Source organism: Agelaius tricolor, unplaced genomic scaffold (genome assembly GCF_023055355.1).
Source record: "Agelaius tricolor isolate 1412-34295 unplaced genomic scaffold, bAgeTri1.0.p SCAF_10, whole genome shotgun sequence".
Classification (NCBI taxonomy): domain Eukaryota; kingdom Metazoa; phylum Chordata; class Aves; order Passeriformes; family Icteridae; genus Agelaius; species Agelaius tricolor.
In genome coordinates this window covers 5,515,088-5,534,665 of record NW_027269270.1, presented here as the reverse complement: position 1 = coordinate 5,534,665, position 19,578 = coordinate 5,515,088, and positions in this window count along the sequence as shown.

Genomic DNA, 19,578 nt, shown 5'->3' with positions numbered 1-19,578 from the left:
TGCCCATGGCAGGGGGTTGAAATGAGATAGTCCTTTCCAACCCAAACTATTCCAGGATTCTATGATTTTATTATTATACAATATCAATGTCTAAGACCATCCACCCAAGATGATCCTAACATTTCTTTGTCTCTTCCATTCTACTATAGATATGTCACAGTGATGCATATGTCTACCTGTCTTTATAAATACACCATTGTCTCATTTTTATCCCTTCCCTTCTTTTTAAACACTCAAGAGTAATCCAAACTTACAGACCAATTGCTACCAATTGCTCAGTTGTAGGATTTTATGAAACTTCTATCCCACTTGTTGTCCTTGTGGTACTGACTGCGGTGCAAATATAGTTAAAATCTATATGAACCATTTGAAATATTTGCAAGTTTAGTAAGAGAGGTAGGAGTGGTTTTTTGCTTTAATCTCACATAATCATACATATTATATATTTTGATAATACTTAGAGTTTGTGGCCAAGATTAATCCTTGGTTGTATCCATGAGCTTGGTTAGAATGTCTGTGATGTTGATCAAAATTTTTGGCAGCAGTATAGGAAGAGCAAGGATTTTAGCTCCTAGCAGAAGGATGAAGAAAGACAATTTGACTATAAGAATATTTGGCAATACACTTACTTGCAAAAGCTGTGCTTATTTGCTTTTAACAGAGAGAGAAACTGAGGTTACACTTGCCTCAAAGGTCAGTCTTGCTCTTCCCTCCACTTTAAGCACACACTTGTGCCTCCAGCCTTGCCCCACCATGGCTGGGTGTGGGGCTGTGTGCTGGGAGAGCTGAGGGGCTGATCTGTTTTTCTCAGCAGAGCACAGTGCTGCTGTGAGCCTGGCAGTCCCAAAGCAGAGCAGCTGAAGCTGCTGGGAAGTTGTTGCCCAGGGGTTGGAGTGGTTCTGGGGCTTGTCTCGACTTCTAGAGGAAATACACATATCTGGGTCACAAAGATCAGTTTTGGCACTATTGCTCAGTGTGCTTTGTAGTTTGGCACTGTTGTTCTGGTGAGTAATGTGTTTAATCTGAGTAACTCCCAACCCTCTGCTGCCCAAGTTTTATTTGTTGTTCATATGTTACAAAGGTTGATGATCAAGTAACCCAGTAGTCAAAGTATAATTTCTGTACTGATTATCCTTTTTATGTTCAGTAATAAATGCAGTTAGTGTTTATCAAAACCCCATCACTCAGTGTTATTAATTGTTTCAGAAGAGTGATGATAATGGTTTTGAGGCATAATAGAAAAGGTGGAATGGTTTTAACTTCTGGTCTTACCACAAATTGATCATTCTTCTACTGATATAGAGTGGGCTTTTGATCCTTTTAAAAATGAATGAATTCCTGTGACAAGATCACTCCTGAAATTACAGTCATACCCACAATAAGAGCAGCTGTGTTTGCAGCTCAGCAAAGGGAAAGGTTGGCACCTTTTCCCTCCCTGTGCAGGGCAGTGTCATCTCCATTCACGCTCCTGTCAGGGCTGCTGCAGTTCTGGTGTTGCAATGTGCCTGCACTGTTATTCCTGAGAGCTGGGGAGGGCACTTAGAGCTCATCTGGCTGACAGCAAAGTGGGAAATGTCATTCAGTGACACATCTCTGGTCATGCTCCTTGTGTCTGTGCCTCTGAGAACACCTCTGGCACTCTAAACTATTTTTCTTTAACTAGCATAAAACTATTTCTGGATGTTAATAATGCCTGACACAATGTTAATAAAACATCAAGGAGTATTTCAGTCTTTTAAAGCCCTCACCTTTTCAATATCTGGCATCTTTAAAAATATAAAAAAATAACACAAATTACCCAACAAGTCATGTAAAAAGCTAAAAACCAGAAGTAGTTACTGATGCCAGAAAGTCTTTGAAGTTGCCATGACCTGTTGCAAATTCATAGCCAAAGCAGTAACCTTTAAATAACCAAGCTCAAGCTCCAAAAGGCTGCTGTTAAACCACACTGAAGTGGTGAGACATCCTTGTGACAACACTCTCAAGTCTTGAAGGCCTCTGTTCGTGATGTTGGCAGTACATTTGTGTCAGAGGATTTTACAGCTGTGAGAGGCACAGGGTAGGACTGATACTGCCTTGGAGGCCTAGCAGCCTCAAAGCTTCCCTGGTTTTTGTGTGGGCTGGAAATCCACAGGCACTCAATTCTGTGTCTCTCAGCTGACACTTGGAAACATGCTCAGCCATCATAATCAGTTGTGGGTTTAGGTCTGTTCATGTTGGGAACATGTTCAGCCATCATAATCAGTTGTGGGTTTAGGTCTGTTCATGTTGGGAACATGCTCAGCCATCACAATCAGTTGTGGGTTTAGGTCTGTTCATGTTGGGAACATGCTCAGCCATCACAATCAGTTGTGGGTTCCAGTCTGAGGCTCAGCTGTGAGTGACTGTACTCTGAGGAAACTCGTCATGCTTTAGAAAAACCTCTCACACAGGTCCTTGGAGGGGAATAGCACCAGGGCTATTGTAGCTCTAATGTTGGCCACAAGAGAGCAAGCTGAAACTGCTGGCTGCTCAGAGACAGCCAAGGAAAGAATGGGGCCAGCCATGTAAGACAGGTGGATGAGGTCTCTAAAAGGAGAGAACACAGTCAGAGGATATTGCATTTATGTAGGTTTTTGTCTGAACATCCTCAGTTCTGATCCTGGGTTATTTTGTATTCAGACACTGTATCATCATAATCCACATAAATAGATTCTGAGATGTAGCATCAATCCCTGTGTTAATTTCACAGTTAAACCTATATTTTAATAATTTGCTAATTTACACCCATCTTAGAAAATTCAAATTGCTGAAATGAGTTGGGTTTGCTTTATGGTAATCCTTCTGCTAATTTGTCTGAGACATCAGGATTTGAAGGGAGTTCAGTTAACTTACACAGTCTGGCTATATACACTGGAATCTAGGCAAAGTTGTGGTTTGTTTCCTTAGTACCTAGAATCTCAATGACACAAGAAACCTTGCAAAACCTATAATCATTCTACTTTAAAAGTCCTGCGACTGCAAGTAAAACAAGAAGTCTGAGCACATTTATGGTCTTGAAGTACAGTCAGTTTTTTCAGCACTTCTGATACACTGTTAAAGCAATCTGAGAGCTTGTTTACACAAAAATTCTGTGTAGTTCACAAGAATTAATTTATTAATTTTCTAATTAAAAGCAGAATTTCATCACTTCACATGGAAGATTTTAAGGTTGTTGTCAAAATAGCTGAGAACTATCATCAGTCTCTCATTAGTTTTTACAATCTGATTGCATACCTCAAAGCTTCTAAAAGTGCTGAACTGAACAGCTTATTTGTAAAATACTCCCAGCAGTCTTTTATCTGATGATTTAAGTAAGAGAGGATTTAAAAATAGACTTTTACAAGTTCACTCTGTTCTTCAATGTAAAACTGAAGTAGCTCTAATGAGAGCCTTTCTCAGGGTCTTGTGTTGCTGTAGTTGAGAAGACAGTTTGACCTTTAATTTTCATAATTTTTCCTTCCTTAGTGCAGAACAGTTTGTTGTGCGCTTTGTGAGACTTTAGAAGAGAGTTAAGTTCATGTTAGTGCTAGTTTCACTTAGAAAGGCAGAACTATGAGATTTGGGTTTGTCTCTTGCAGGGCAGTCCCTCACATGCTCTGAATAACCAATGCAAAGGTTTACTGCAGTAACTACTTTGAATATGGGATCAGAGTTCCAGATACACATTTTGAGCAGTAGAATGTTCAGGGATCTTAAAAAAATCAAGTGCTGTGTCTTACAAAACAAACATTTTCTTTGCAGTATGAAGATGGAAGCCTGGTGCCTGGGTGCTGGAAGCTCTTCTGTTGGTGCCACCAAAGAGGAGGTGTATGAGAGGCTTAGAACTGCTCAGGAACTTTGGGTAGACACATGCCTCATTTGGATGATCTTGGATTGGGCATCTTGATATAGAATCAAATTAGTGCTAGTATTTCTGCCTAATGAGAAAAGGAAAAGAGAACTGCACCAAAAACTCTGAGTGAAGAGTCAAGAAGTCACTCAAGTGAAGACTTACTGCCCAGTAAGTGCTTTTTGGAAGCTGCATTAGGAAGTCTGGAGAAGACTGGAGGGATAATTATGGGCTTGCTTCTCTTTCCTGTTGGGAGTGCCTCCATGAGAGTAAGTACTGTGTTTAATACTATGTACAACTGATATTTTCTGGGAGATAAAACCCAGAGATTAGATTGTTTTGGAGGAGTAGGCAGGCCTGAGCAGGATGGGCTGAAGGCATGGAAGTGGCAGGCTGCTTTTGCTCCCATGATATGGGTCTTCTGGAATCAGGAGATTGGTAATTTCAGCTGAGATAGGTTACAGCCCCATAAAGCATGTTCCATAGGCACACAACAGACAACTGAGTGAGAGCTTGGGCAGAACAGAACATGTCTGAGCAGGCTGGAGAAAGGGGGAAATGCATGAAACCTTTGTAAGGCTCTCTGAGGCAAGAGGGAAGGTAAGGATCTTTGCTCTGAGATGCCCAGTTGGATTAGGATCTTGCCTAGGTTGTTTTATTAAATGTGTAGCTCTCATGTGCTTTTTGTGCCTTTGCTCTCACTGTCACATACATTTGGACTTAGCTCCTGCTACTGGGCAAATAGAGCCACTAGAGAGACTGTTTTTCCAGGTTTGGAGATGGGAATTATTTGAAAGGAAACACTAAGGTTTTCAAATTATAATGTGTGCCACAGGCCATGTTATCAAACAGCTTGTTGGCCTTCATTTATTTTTAAACTTCATTCTTTCTGTCTTAGGCTGCCCTGAGGCCTTCCTATTTATGCCATTACCCACTGTCATTATTCCTCTCTAGTTTTCTTTTTGTTTTTCTTCTCTCTACTAGAAGTTTTGGTACAAATCAGCCTGCACACATGGCAAAGCAACCTGAGACCAAAGAAACGGAACCTTTAGTAGAACTTTCAGTCTTGAGGGTTATACTTGTTCACCATCCTTTTATGGTGAGTGGGATACTTAGTGCTTTCAGGTGCACAGAACACAAAATGCCCAACTGAGATCAGTGAATACAGAGAGGAAATCTAAGTCAAAACTGAGTGAGTTTTCAGGGTGAGGAACAGAACTTGGAGGTCCTGGCTTTTATTCATGTTCCACCTATGAACATTAGTATTTCCATGTTTAAATTACTATTTCCATATATAAAATTGGGCTTTTTTTTGCTTTAGGAAGTCACAGTCAGAAAGCTACTCATTTCAGAAATATTCACTGCACTGAATGACAAATGTGTATCTATTTTAATTTTATCATAGTATTTATGTTGACTGTTTTAAACCTCAATTCAAAAACCAGGCAATTCTTGCTTGGCAATCTAGACCTTTCATGTCAGTAGCTGGAAAGAAAATATTCTGACCAAGTTCTCATGGAGCAGCAGACTAAACATTCCACAACTAAGTGACCTCTTACAGAAAAGCTCACAGAAGAGAGCTCGTGAAACATTTATTTTGGGTTATCACAGCACAAAACATTTCTATTTGTCATGTTGACATAAAATTTAAAAAGGCAAAATTCCCTGGTTGAAAGTTGCTGTGCCTTAAGTTTTACAATGATTGTCATCTTATTTGAAGTCTAAACATCACTGAGAGGTAACTGCTTTCCCCAAATACTCTCATGTGAAACACCATCACTGATGCTATACCCTTTCCCACTTTAACACAGTTTTTGGAATAAGTACACCTGTTGCAATTAAGGAAGAAAGGTCTATGGCTGTACAAAAGGGTAGGCTGTAGCTACTGTGTGGTGTAAGAATCTCAAGTTTTAGGTAGTGTAACAGTCCTCAAAAGATTTCCTTCTCTTTCAAGGAGGAGCCACTAGAATGGAGAAACCAGCAAGGAAAATGCTGATAGGTTTTGAATGTTTGCCATATCTATATCTGGTACAGTTACTTAAAATGCAGTAATGCTGCCTGCATTCCTGGTATTCTCAGTGCTGATTTTTAAAATGTTAATTCATCATTTGGAGCAAGAATAACCACAAGGAAGGGAGAGGTATCATTGCATAATTACTGGTATGTAGTTTAATTGTTGAATACTTAGCAAAACTTTGCCCATGGCTCTGAATTTAACAGTAATTTAAGTAATAGAATTAAGGTCTTTCTGCTATTGACATACATTATCACATGTGAGAGAGGTAGCCTTCTACCTAGAAAAAATCATACAAATTTTTAACCTTCAGCATTTGAGTAAGATCCTTTTTATTAACATTCTGACATTTCTTTGGAGATGGTTCTGGTATTTAGCCCTTCAGAACTCAGTACAGTAGCTGTCTGGAAAACAAAACAACCCCTAAACGAGATACTTGTAAATTAATATCTCAGCCTACACACAATGTAAGTTCAGTTAAAGCAAATATATAATAATACTGTTAAAGCAAATTTTAAAACCTTTTTACAAGGTTATAAATATGACAGTGTCAGTGTAACTTGACAGACTTACTGAGAAGTAGTGACTTGGTTCTCAGTGAAAGTCAGAAATAAATAAAGCTTTGCCAAATTTTGCTCATAGGTTGCTTATGGGTCTCAAGTGGTTGAAGTGACAGTCCTGTCAGCATCGGTTTACATGGCATAAAGGAGGGAAATTTAGAGTGGCCATTAGTAAAATGGTAAAATTGCTAGCAACATGGACAAGATGTGACTACATTTGATTCCCTGCAGGCCAGAACAAATAGAGAGCCATGACAATATGTTGAATTGAAGGAACATACATTTCTAGAGTTATTCCAGTCCAAAAGGATGAAAGTTCTCCCTAAAGAAGGGAAAACAGGCAACTATTTTTTATTTCCTTTGTATCTTCTTAGCCTTGTCTGCTGTCTTCACTTTCAATGAAATCTTGAAAAATTATTATCCAGGAGATAATGAATTGTTAAAAATCCTCTTATGGACAGTGTTCAGAGCTCAAAAGACAATTCAAAATTTAAAACAACTCTTAGACACTGAGTATGGTTAAGATTTGCCTGCAGGGGTTCTTGAATTCTCTGTCCCAGTAGGAAAAAACCCTGAGTCCCTGAAGTGGTGTCACAGGCTGTGCTTGCCTTAATGGTAAGCAGAGTTAAAGTGATAAATCTTGTTTCAGCTGTTCTAGGATTTATACAGGAATCAGCACAATTAAAGCAGAGCCTGTTTGGCCAACACCTGCTGAAAAGGCCTCATAGTCCTTGCAACTATGGGATTTACCCCATTACTTACACAGCTACTGCAGAGATTACATTAAGGTATCTGATTAACATGGTATTGACTAGAAGGAGGTCATGAGCTCTTTAAAATCAGAGGGAGACAATAATTGCTCTTTTTTTTTTTTCAATTTTACTTTTTATCTGAAGTATTTAATTGACTTAATCCTCTGTTAAGTATGTCCACTGAATGCAGCCTAACACATATTGTTTGCTACTGAAATGGATGCAGCAGCTCCTCAGCTGCACATAGAGACATTGGAGTATTTTTGGCTAAGAAATGAAGGCTTTAGCATTCAGTTACTGTTCATGTAACTTACACTGATTTGTTTACTGTGTTTTCCACAAAGTGTTGCCAGGAGACTTTCCCAGGCTTATTTTCAATCATGCACTAAACTAGACTCCAGCAGACTGTGTGCTTCCTCCATCAGTGCTCCTCTGCCTTTATCTTGTATTAAAAACAGCTAACACCCTGGAGAATAAAATATATTATTTGAATGGCTGAAAAATTGGAAAATTTTCTTCAGAGATGACACTGGGAAATGAAATGCATTTCTTGTTCTGAGTAGGAACAATAAAAACCATTTATTTTTTGTTTACTCTTGTATTTAGTATTTTAAACTGTAACAAAGTCATTATCATCGTATTACAGAAGAACTTGGATATGTAATCTGCATCTTGCTTGTTTAAATGAATAGTACTCTGCAAAGCTAAATTCTGCTGCTTTCCTCCTGTAGATAATTTGAATCACATGACTTGATTACAAAGCAAGATGAGCAAGGTTTAGGAACTGAAGAACTATTTGGGCCATTGCATTCTTCTTGCAGGGAATTGAAACAGCACAGTCTTGAACATCTTACTGCTGGAGGATTTTCATTAGATTTAATCAAATTTGAGGTCTCATCTGTATAAATTTAACTATGTGGAAGTTTGTGAATACAGAAATACAAGTTTATATATATGCACATAAGCCTACTCTATTAGGTATTAATCCTAGATATTCTGTTTATTGTTAGTAGCATTTCTTTATATTGCAGAATTCTCTGTTTCATGTGTATTTATGTTGTCAAATAAGGACAAATATGAAAGTTAGATTATATTAAGCACTTAAAAAGCCCTGCAAGCAAACAAAAAAACCCCCAAAGAATTTGAAATAGCTTTATACCTTAAGAGGTGCTGCTCTTGCTCCACATCTCATCTATCTTGCCTGCTGATACACAATTTTGTCTTGGGCTTGATGACCTCTGAGGATGCCAGATGCTGTTTTGAAAAGGATTTTTAAGTCATCAGGGACAACTCAAATGATATTTTTTCAAGTTTACAGAAGTCATTAAAACCTAAACTCAGGTGAGTTAACAATTGGACAAAATTAAAATTCATACAAACAGAACAGCAAAGGAGGACATTTCACACGTAATGAATCAGATCTAAATATGCATCTGATACCATTGCAGTTTGCTATTTTCTTTCAGGCACTACTCCACTCCAAAACATGCAGGATGTCTTGGTATTTATCTTGGCAAGCATATTCAGTACTAAATGTATACCTCAATATATTATCTTGATGGTATAGTCAGTGCTCAAGCTGCTTTTAGATTTTCAAACTGAAGGTATTTCTCTTTGACCAGGCTGCATCATGCACGTAGCTGATGAAGAAAGATGAACATTTGACTCTAGTTAGTGAACAATTCAGTTTCCAGCCACTGCAGAGTTTGAGTGTGTCTCATATTCTGATGCTGAGGACAAAGCTGAGGAGACTGAGGGTAAAGGTTTTGTGTTCCAACATCTAGATAGGGAAGTGGAGGAAGAGGAGGTTTGTAGTATTCAGCCTCTTCCCAGCAGAGCTTCTAATGACAGGTTGCACCATCTATTCTGCCTGCATATCTAACCCTATGCAGAACAAAAATGAGGAAATACTTGCTAGATGATTGGCAAGATGTTTGCTAGCAGTGTTGACAGTAGCTATCTTTCTGATCTGACACTTCACTGATACTGTGTGTTTGACATGTGGGAGAATTATTTACAACTCTATCAGAACTGGAAAAATGGTTGAAAGAGACATCCAAATAGTAGAGATTGTTGCCTCTTTTAAATTTAGTTTTATAATCTAAAAGGTACTGAGTGGTGGGGTTTTAATATATTTAGAACTGAAAATATTTATGTTGCTCATGGTTGGTGAAATGTAATGCCACAGAAATTCCCAGTTTTAAAATGCTGGCTTTTTAAAATAGACTAATTTTCTGAGCACTGATGGTATTTTTTGTTCATAGAATACAGGTAAATAAGGAGAATGAAATCTCATACTTCAATAATTGTTGGAAGGGAATCAATTTAAGCCCCTAACTCTCCTGTAGTTGTGTGTACAAAAGGAACAGTGAATTGCACAGCTGCTGAAATCTGCTCTGTAGTACTGGCTGTTGCAGGCCAGAGCAGAATGTCAGGAACTTAGGTGAATCTGATAGATCTTATACTGCAGGGTCAAATGTTCCTGTTAAGAAGTGAACAACAACCACAAAAAGGCAGAGTATCTTGCACTACACTCACTAGTGCTGGCTGTTCAGTATTCCAGCAATTGCACAAGTGCCAGTGTAGTCTCAGTTTTCTTGTATCAGAAGATAGGCAGCTGGCAATGCTAAGCTTTCGTTATCATCTTCACTTTTGAAGCTTTCACTGTGCTAATTAGCATGACTAATTAAAGATAACTGGATTCCCTGAGGTTTTGTTGCATTTACATTTTAGCATTAGAATATTATTTTTCCACAGAAGCATCTACTGGAGTTTTTCCTGAGATAGAACTGCAGGGCATTCTGCTTAGACATTAACACAATTAATTTTTCATGGTTTTTCTAACTAGCTCATCTTTAAAAGTAAGATTTTGCAATATATCTGTGTCTAGTAAATAGGTCTTTTTGCAAGGGTTAATTTATTATATATCTGTCAATTTCTGATTTTCAGAACAGAGGTCTTCATAGCAAAGCATTTTATTGTTTAATTCTTTATGGTTTGTTTCTCATCAGTGTGCTGTGTGTTTGGATCAAGTAGCTCTCACTGCCTGTGGAGCATCTTCTGTATGACCCAATAGGTGAAATATTTCTGGTAAACTCAGCTCTGGTTAATTCATGTTCCATGTGTTACTGTGATTTGATGTTAGACTGTACTTTCAGTTCTTCATATTTGAAAGTCATTAAGATACTTCCTGCTTGACTACAGTGCCATTGCTTCATGTGTTTATTTGCTTATTGTTTAATTGTAAAATAAAACTTTACTTCTGAGGATATTTAAAAGTCATCACCCACTCTGCACTAGGTATGAAGTAATCTCCATTTCCTGGCCTTAATTGTTGCATAACACTGCAATGCACAGCGGTGGAACAGCTGCAACATCCTGACTGAAAATTCTGCATTATGTCTGAGGAGGGAGTGTGGTGTAATCAGGCCAATATTCTGTCCTTGAGCACCCTGCAGTGTCTGCAGAACTATACAAAACATGCCAACTTCAGACAGGAAGGATTATTCATTGGAGGAAATTTCCTGGGTAACCCAGCCAGATGTAGAGTGGTCATTATGAAAGGCTCTTGCTAGGCAGTAGATTTATCTAGCAAGCTGTTTTCCTGCAAACAGAGATTTGATGAAAGATCAGAGTGCCACACCTTGTGCATAGGTGTGGGAAGAATATTTATCATTGTTTGGTTTGGTACCCAAATGACGTTGCTGATTTTTAATTTGCTGAGGTGATGAGCAGCCTGACCTCTGTCTCAGAGGGCACAAAGGCATACCTCAAAATTAATAAAAATCTTTATCATGGAGTGTCTTGCTATCCTTTTCTATTTCCCTTATGCTTTAATGGCTTCTTCCACAGCTGTTGCTCTCATTTTGATTCCCTGTGGTTCTCAGGGTGCAAAATATACAGCCATGTACTCCAATAACTGATAGTTATGTTTTGCTGATTATTTTGGCAGGAATGCTTGTACAGCTGCTTTTCTTTCATAAAACATCCCTGGGGACTGAAATCTTTGTTCTGATGACAGTGAGAATGTTTTCAGCTTGTACAGAAGTCAGGTGGTTCTTCTAAAAGCACTGCACTAGAGCCTTTTAGCCTACAGAATTTGAATATACCAACTGTGAGACTGTTCATAACATGGCCATCCTCTAATGCTTTATGATTCCCTGAACAAAGGTGAGGGGTTAAGTTTTTAGCACAGCATCATCTTCCTTGACTTTTATTCTCCTCACAATGCCACAGCCCATACTGTAGGAACAGTGAAAAAAAAAAAAAAACCAAAACAAAAAACTAGTTATGCCTCCTTAGCAGAATAAAAAATTCCAAGGTGCCACTATTGGATGAACCAGGAACAGATATAGGTGATATTTGGCAACTGGAAGCATTAATTAATTTCTCAGATGAGATAAAAGAAGATGCAGATGATGACAGAGAAGCAGTGGAACAGGTTGTTCAGGGAGATTTTGCAGATGTCAAATTCCAGCCTTGGAACTGGATAAAGCTTTGAGTGAGCAACCTTATCTCATAGCTGACTTTGCTTGAAGCAGGAGAATAGGGAAGAGACATTCTGAGCTCTTTTCCAACATGAATTGTCCTAGTATTGAAATTTTTCTGAGATCAAGAAAAGCTTGAAAGTGTCTAGCATCTCACAGGGTCCATAAAACCTGCCACAGTGTGTCCTAATGTTTTACCACCAAGATCTTCCTTTAATCCATGACCCCTCTTTCCAATGAGCCTGCTCACATCTCCTGCTTCTGTGAGATGACCTATGTGGAATGCTAGTTAAACCCCATTTCCCTTATTTACTGATCTGCCATGGACTCCAATACAAAGATTGTACTTATCAGTTGGCCCCAAGGCTGCACCAAAAATTCTGTTTGTCTTCTGTGAAGTTATAGTGGAGAGAGAGAACAAGGACAGCGTGTACCATATTCTTATTTGCAGTATACCTTATTTTCTTCTGCATGCTTACCTACTGAAATTTAATTCCTTACTTCTTCCATGCTGACAATACTGAGATCAATTAATTGTTTTTCTTCCTTTCATGCTTTTATCACACTGTTTGTTTCGACCTGGCCAGTGAAGGCACTTCCATTGTTCTACTTCAGCCATTCTTTAATTTCCATGTTTTTCTAATACCTAAAATAAATGGCTTGCATCTTGCATTTCAGATGTTACTGTTACTCACTCTACATTTCCTATTGTCCCCTCTGATCCTGCAGCTATGAGGTTTGCTGTATGGCTGCACAGTCACTGCTCTAACAGCTGCACTTCATCTCACAATTCCTGTGCAGACTGCCCACCAAAAAGATGGTGCATATCACAAAGCACACAGCAAACGCCTGCAAGGCATGCAGTGGGGAGAGGGCTCTGAGGAACCTTCAGGGAAAGTGATGTCACTAAACTTAGCACCACTTTACTCACTACACGAGGATCTTCTTTCCTGGGGGAACTACAGTAAGGTCAGACACACTGGATATTAGCTGGTCAGTAGATTTTTGGTTACTATATATATATAGTAACCAAGTAGGTCAGGAAAAATACAGTGGTAGCCCCAATACTTTGTCCATGTGTTCTGTGTCCTGAGGAGCACCCAGTACTGTGGACACTGTACAAACACATGTTTTAGGTGTTGCCAATGTGACAAATCATGACATGTCAATCCTGCAAACTGCCCAAACTACCTGCAAACTTTTTTTTTCCTTGGATTTTAAGAAGGGCTCAGCATCCTGCCACAAAGGAACTTGACTGGTACCACTGTGGGTGGAGCTCATTTTTAGTACAGTAGATCTGTAAACTGAATTACATATTTTCTATAAAACCTATTCCCAACAAATAGCCAACAACATTAGTCAGTGGATATAGTATCATCTGCTTATAATGGTCAATAATTTAATATCAGCCTGCTCACCATAACATCACTGTTCCACGCCTCCTCCTCCCTGGTCTCTCTGCAGAGTTAAACTTCATGAAGTATACATGTGGTGGAACTAATTAGCAAACTAATTGAATGCTGTCTCCATTTTCAAGTTTTCAGAATACTTGACTGGCACTCATTAATTCAACATTTTAGTGATACATAGAATAATCCTCATTCTATAGATAAGAAAATTGGAGGGCATAAAACTAGACATGCCTGCATATGACAGCACTCTGAATTTACTGTGCAGGACACTATTCATCCACAAATTTTAGAAGACTTTAGAAAATCTCTCCCTTTTTACAGCACAGGAAATTAAGAGAAAAAACGCACTTGTTTGGAAAGACACAGAAAATCCCTGTGATAGAACAAAAAGTAGGCTGACCAGTGGATTCTCACTCTGCAGACACTGAGCTGCTGCTGAAACTTAAAGGAAAATATGACAAGCTATTGATATGCTTTTCCTGGAGTTGGGAGCTTGTGCAGCATGAGTTCAGCATTGGTACCAGTAGGTTTGGCAGCATAATCTTACCATAAGCTTTCTGAGCATGTGCCCTATTTTCCTAGCCAGGCACTGTAGCTGCTGCTGAACCCCACGGTGCCAGAAGGAGACTGGAGGGAGAGACAGCATTAGAGATACCCCCTGCATCAGTGACAGACCCCCACGTGGGGGGAATCCAAGATTACTGGGATTACTGGTTAGCACACTGCTATATAATTTCATTTTGGTATCAGCAGGGAGAAAGCAGGCAGTGAATTATCAGCACTTCCATCCAACTTTCAGTTAAGCCAGCTAAGCCACAAAAATATCCTTGTTTTTCTTTCATACTCACATGTGGTGAAGATTTAGATGCAATGTCACTTTCTGCAACTTCTCACGTCATGTTATATGTGGTGTTCTTGAAAAGTAGCAATTGTGTTCTATAGTTTGGAGATGCAGCCTGTATTTTTTAAACTAGTTGTTATTTTTTGTTAAATTAGTACAACTTCTTGTAGTTTTTTACAAAACCTATATGTGTCCTTGGTTGTGTTCCCATTTGAACAACGATGTCAAATTATCTTGCAGAGATGTCAAATTATTTTTCACTGGGTTGCCTTGAACTACAAATGTATTAAGCTATATAAGTAAACTTTGTCTCAGAATTTAGTAATAGCCTTTTATCAGTCTTTCTAGCTCTCCTTAGAACTAAAAATATGGCTTATTCACTGATTATGTAGAGGAGAAACAGAAGTGGACTAGTCACTTTATTAATGTGGCATATCTGGTATTTCATGTACTAATTCATACTGAATCACTGACTTTTCTTTTCCTATATTTGATCATGATAATAATATACTTTAGTCAGTGGCAGACCTGACCAAACTCAGCAAATCTTAATTTTCAACAAACTAAAAATATAATTCAAAATATTTATGAAATAATTTGTTTGAATAATTTAGAAATAAACTTTATTTCAGCATGGCTACTGCGTTTTCTCAAGTGAGCTTTCTTCTGTTACGCAACACTTCCAAATGAGGTCAAGTTGTGATTTCATAGATAGTTGAATCTATAAAACTTGACACACAAAACCTTAAGTAGATTCATAGAAAAGACAGGCATATTAAGTTGGATGGAAATTGCAGTTGATTTATGGCACCCATAAAACACCAATGGCCTAACAGATAAGACTGTTTTGCCTTCCTGAAACACTTCAGTCTCGAGCAGAGGAATTGTTAGGGAAAGTCAGACTGTGGTGATTTTTATAAATATATTTAATAATACAGAATTTCAACAAACACCTGCCATCAACAGTTTACTTTGATGCTAAGGTAGGAAAAACCCTTAAAAATGGTCTTAATTTCAGAGAGCTGATGACCAATGCTAAATATATTTGTCATATATACGATAATTGACAGTCCCCTGTATATTATTTACACTTGGAATCTAATCTGACAATCAGTTGGGCACATGATTAGCTGATAAATAGTTGTACACATATGATTTACTTGAATCAAATATTAACTAAACACAGAGTATAATAATAGGTGAAAATAGGTAGAGAAGGGAGTAGATGGCAATAACAAAGGCCAATTTCTTGCTTGCTCTCTCTAAGCATAGACCATTTTTGAAGCAAAGGAATGGACAAATCAGCTCAATGCCCTCCTACTGTGAATTTGGCCTTTCATCTTCAAAGCCCTTTCCAAACGTTTATTAATTATCTTTACAGCAGTCCGTAAGGCTAATAGATAAATAGCTGCCTTCTTGGGGGAAACTGAAACACGAAGGTGGAGCCATTGCTTGGCGGCCCTGGTGAGTCAGCACGGCACCCAAGATCAAAATCCAGCAGGGGCCGGCGCCCGCGCTCCTGGGCGCTCGCTGCAGTCACTCTCTTTCGTGGTCTTGTCCTCCTGTGTGCCAAAGACTTGATTGTTTTGTTTTGCTGGTTTTCTTCCCATTTGCCTTCTGCTTCCTGCAGGCCTCACTGGAGATCAGATCATGTGCAAATTGGCAGGTACAGTTTTCATTTTTCTTTCTTCCCTCAGCCTTCCTACTTAAGTAAATGCCCAGCCTTCTTGTCCCCTTATGCCCTATCCTTGGAATGTGCATTTTTGAGAAAGTAATAAACCTTGAATTGACTGAATCTTACATTCTTTAATTTGACATATCAGAGCATAATGATGTAATTTTTCTAATTAAATGGCTGTACCTAAAAAATCACAAGAATGGATCTCATGTCTTGAATCAATTAATGAAATACTTCTTTTGATTGTTTCCTATAAATCTCCAAGTCTAGGTTCCTGTACAAAATGTTAAGGATCTCAACTGTTTTATTCCAGTGATTCCCACAGCCTATGGCCATGTATTTAACTATCTAAGGAGTAATGATTGTGAAGACAGGCATGTTCCCTTGGACAATTTGGAATGATTCTTACCTTCTTAGTCAGTACCTTATCCAGTTACAACTGCAATTCACTACTAAGCAGAAGCTTACAGATCGTAGAGGCCTCATTTTGTCCTTTCAGACTGCCTCCTAAAAACCAGTCAGGTTCCCCACTAAAACTCCATCCAAAGGTTCTCTTGGCTCCAAGGGATCATCCTGGAGCAAGCTGGCCAAACTCAGACCATGTAAATTGCTACTAAGTGATAGCATTTCAATTGTTTGTTTGTAGAGGTTTCCAGTGGAAAATGCTGGACACAAAGACTGCTACAATCTGAAGTAGATTTGGGAAAACTGAAGGTGGCTCTCAATCTCTTAGTGCAGAAGTGCTGCTGAGTCTCAGTGTAGAAAGATTGGCAAAGTACTCTGAGAAAAGACAAAAGTTTGTCAAACATGTGCTGTCCTGAAGTTACAAAAGCCTTACAAAAGTAAGGTTATTATAGAGTAGGAATTTGATCTGTTTTTCTAAATTTAGACATCTCTTACCATCTGAGATGACAGAGGCTATCCTGTCTGCCACTCAATTAATACACCTGTAGAGCTCAGGGGCTTTCAGGACCTAAGTTGTAGTTTGCCATTTGGATGTTTTAGTTTCACAGGATCTCTTGAGTTACATACCTATGTTTAGCAACTTATTTTGACCCTACATAACATGTAGTCACTGTGAAGTTTTTCATCTAAATTAATCACTGTCTTGAAACTTGTTATGGACAAAGCATAAACAAAACACTTGTTTTGCAAGAGGAGGTATGAAATCGATTGCTGGCAATAAGAATGTGGTCAAAACAGAAAGACTACAGAAGAATGGAATTCACAAATGAAAAACCTGTGCTCCTCAGGATGGATGTGAATATTGTGTAAATAGACATTAGTTAGAGGTTTAATTGTGACAACGTTGTCTCTCATAATTATGGGTTACAACAACTCTTCTGTTTGCTCGCAAGGTTAAACACATCACAACAATGCTTCTGACCATGTCTGACATCCAGAATTGCACCTTCACTTAAGAAACATCCTCTGCCTGTTTATCCTTTATAATTTCCCAACCACTTTGGAGCCCTATACTTAATTGACTTTGGCATGGATTCTCATCCTGAAAACACTTGGAAGCACGTGCATAATTAATGTTTGAGTATTTCTACTGAATACAGTAATAGGCAGTTATATGTTTTAAAGGACTGAAGACATAATTAGTGAGCAGCCCCTAGATTTAAAAGACTACTTGAAATTTACCTTGAAAAGCAACTTAAGTCACCCACTTCTGCAGTGAAGCAAGAGCCCTCCCTCAGCCCCAGCAGAGGTCAGAAAAAAAAAAATCAATGTACTGTATTAAGCCAATTTGAAATCCTTTGATCTTGCCATTGTTTTATGTTTTCTGTGTGCAAACCCATGTGGTGTAGTTTAAGAATTTAGCTATTATACATCTGTTCTTGGCAGTACCAGTAATATACAGACTTCTTCAGATTTTTTTCCTTCTCCTAGTTGTTTTAAGTTGTTTGAAAATATTTTCCCTTTTTCCTGACATTAATGTGTCAGGAAAGGATTCTTGTTACCTCAAGACTCACGTGCCAGGCTTCATATGATCAGGACCCCATGATATTGCTAACTTTCCATATCAGTTCCCTTAATTTATTAATGATCATTTCATCCATTTGGGAGTGCTAGCCATAATAATAGGGTGGAGAAGTATTAGATAACAGCAAGTTATCAGCCATATGTGTGTTTTCTTGTTAGATGATTAAGGGTACTGAGTAGATTTGTGCTTAAGATACTTAAAAAAATAAGAGCTCTGCAGAAACAGGTAAGCCACGTTTCCAGCTCTGCTAGAACAGGGTTTGCACAGAGCTGAAACTGAGGGCTAAAACCTCCTCTGGGGACAAAGGTTTTGAAAAACTTTCTGTGGCAGAGGAGTTTGTGTCCTGTCCCTGAACACACTACAGAAATATATTTCTGCTAGCAGATTCCACAATCCATTTTGGACATTGCAGGGTCCAAATGGCGGTGTCTCTGGAATATGATTCAGGCCCTGTGTGTTATTAATGAAACAAAGAGAGTGCTTTCTGTGGTATTATCTTAACTTTCACTTCACATTAGTTAGAAAATTAACAAAACAATATTAATATGAATGTTCTTATTAGGGCCCTTATAAAAGACTTTTCAGAACAAACTGAATTTTTCAGGTTTTGGGTTTTTTAAAACTTTTAAATTGATTATTATGCTTGCCACCCTTAAAGAAAATAGCCTGAAGATGGACAAAGCTTTCTGTGGAACAGCTTTCCCTGTCTGTTAGTTGAAGTTTCCTGTGTTAGTGAAGGCATATACCATCAGTGACAAGAAGGTATCTGATTGAGTCTGATGGGTAAACTGTTCTTTGAAAGCTAAGGTTAGGATTTATGAGAATTGAAGGCTAAGTAATTGTAGAATGATGACTAATTACTAGATGATTATGTTGTCATTATTATTGTAAATAATCAATATAGCACTAACATCAAAGGGTTATGGTAATGACATTGCAAAGGGAAAAAGACTGGCTTATTATTCTTAATAAGATATGGCAACTTAGTTAATCACTGTCTAACATCAAATACAGGCAGGTGGTAGTGTGAGGTTTTTCTGGTACTCAGAACTGTGTGTCAGACTCATCTCTGCAGGTTTTGCTAAAGATGTACTTGGCTCAGTGTCATGCCCCAGTGCAGAGCCCTGTTCACACAGGGTGCTGTATATGGGTGAAGGGCTCTACCTGCACCATTGATGGCTACACAATTGATGGCTGTTGAAGTGCATGTTATTTGCATAACTCCAGAACAGTTCATATAAATGATTTTGTTTGTTGGCATATGCTTCCTTCACCACGTCATTCTAAGTACATCTTGTACTTTATGCTTTACCTTCCAAAAAATTGCTTTCAAGTTGTGGCTGGTTTGAACATAACTGTATCTTGGTCTCCAAAGACAAACATGTTTTTATAAAGACTGTTCTGGAGACACCCAGAAACAGAAATTGATAGTGCAACTGAAGCTCTGCTCTTTTCCTGCTGTGGGATCACTGATACTACAGGTTGTTCAGTTCAAGCTAGTGGCAGGTCAAAAGAAACTTTTATTCCCTGATTCACTTCTATTCCAAGAAGTTTTTCAGCCATGTCTTAAATCTAGAAATGTTTTTGTTTGGTCTTTATTTCATTGAAATCAATGGGAACTAAATATGTGCCTGAAGTTAAAAATGTGTTAAGTATTTTCTTGGCATAGAATCAAAACTTTCCAGAAAGTTGAACAGGGAAATCAAAACCTGACTGCCTTAAAGAGGTGAACCATTACCACCAATAGGAGTTATTTAAGAGAAGGATAACTTTTACTTCTAACAGTTGCTTTTTTTTTAAGGGATACAAATACTGTCTGACTTGCTTTCATATTTGATTTTGTTGTATGTATCAAAATTCCTTAACAATTAGCTAAAGAATAAAGGCAAAATTCATAGGTATTAGAAGGCTGTGGGAAAAATAACAAATCCCAGCTTTTTCATATTGCATACTAAAATACACAGAGGAAACAAAATACTGTTTATTAAGCATTC